Genomic DNA, 1187 nt, shown 5'->3' on the forward strand with positions numbered 1-1187 from the left:
TCAAAACAAAAATATTAGTGAGAACAGTTGTATTCTTAAACACTTTAAAATATCTCTTTAGTGTTTGGATTAATAGAAGAGAACTGGATTCTCATATTTTCTTTGCATTTAATTTTTTACAAGGTGACGTTTTGGTTGAAGAGTGTGAAAAAAATGTGACCACCCAGAGATACATGGTTGGAAAAGAAGACATATTTTAATCACCTTTGTAGATAATTGTGGATATTTTGATGCTATACCAACACTCAACGAGTGATAGTTTCTGAGAGATCTGTTGTGATATGCAACCTGAACGCTTTTCAGTGCAATTTTGTACACTGTTACGTTGTGATACGATGGCATTCCTGCATTCTGAATGAATATTTTACAACTGTAAGATTTTATGACTTCATGCCATGGTTACTTGAAAAATATTGTTCACTGTTATGAGGCTTTTTCAAATATTGTCACATTTTATTATATAGTACCAAAAACATCACATCTGCTAATGGCACTATAATGCCGTAGGAAGAGTTCTTATGTATTGGGAAGCTGTCAGGTTTGTGGCTGCAGACACAAGGTTTTCAGAACTCTCATTTTCCATTCAGATCTTACCTTTAACAACAAATATTAGTTGTTTTCCTTAAAGTGCCAGGCTTACTTCATTTTTCTCAAGAAATTCTCAAGAAAATATTTTTATGTCAGATTTCCAAGTCTGAACAACCAGAGTTTACATTTCATGGAAAAAAGTCCAGCTAGTTCAACTTAGAGTTAAACACTCACACAAACATTATTCCTCAAGGCAATCGTCATACGTTGTTATGCGGCAGTAATGTCTCATGCATACTCCCCATTTCATCATTTAATCACATGCAATATTGACAAGATGTGTACTCGATTAAAATATCAAAATTTAATAATTTATACTGCTTCCACAAGAATATTCTTTGCTGGAAATGGGCCTTTTTTGTGGAGTGTGTGATGCTAACACATATAACAGTTAACTACTAGGACGGTCTCGTGCCAGTGACTTGATTTGTACAAAGGCACGAGTAATTTTCTCACCATTGCTTTTGCACCTTCAGTACAAATGTCAATCCAGTGAAAAAGGCAAATAATGTCTTAGTGTTATCAGGAACACAGTTTTGAGCTCGTGGGTGTCTTAGCAGGGTCTTGGGGACTTCGGTGTTCATGGAAGAATTGCTACC

This window comes from Phocoena phocoena, chromosome 3 (assembly GCF_963924675.1).
Source record: "Phocoena phocoena chromosome 3, mPhoPho1.1, whole genome shotgun sequence".
Lineage (NCBI taxonomy): Eukaryota > Metazoa > Chordata > Mammalia > Artiodactyla > Phocoenidae > Phocoena > Phocoena phocoena.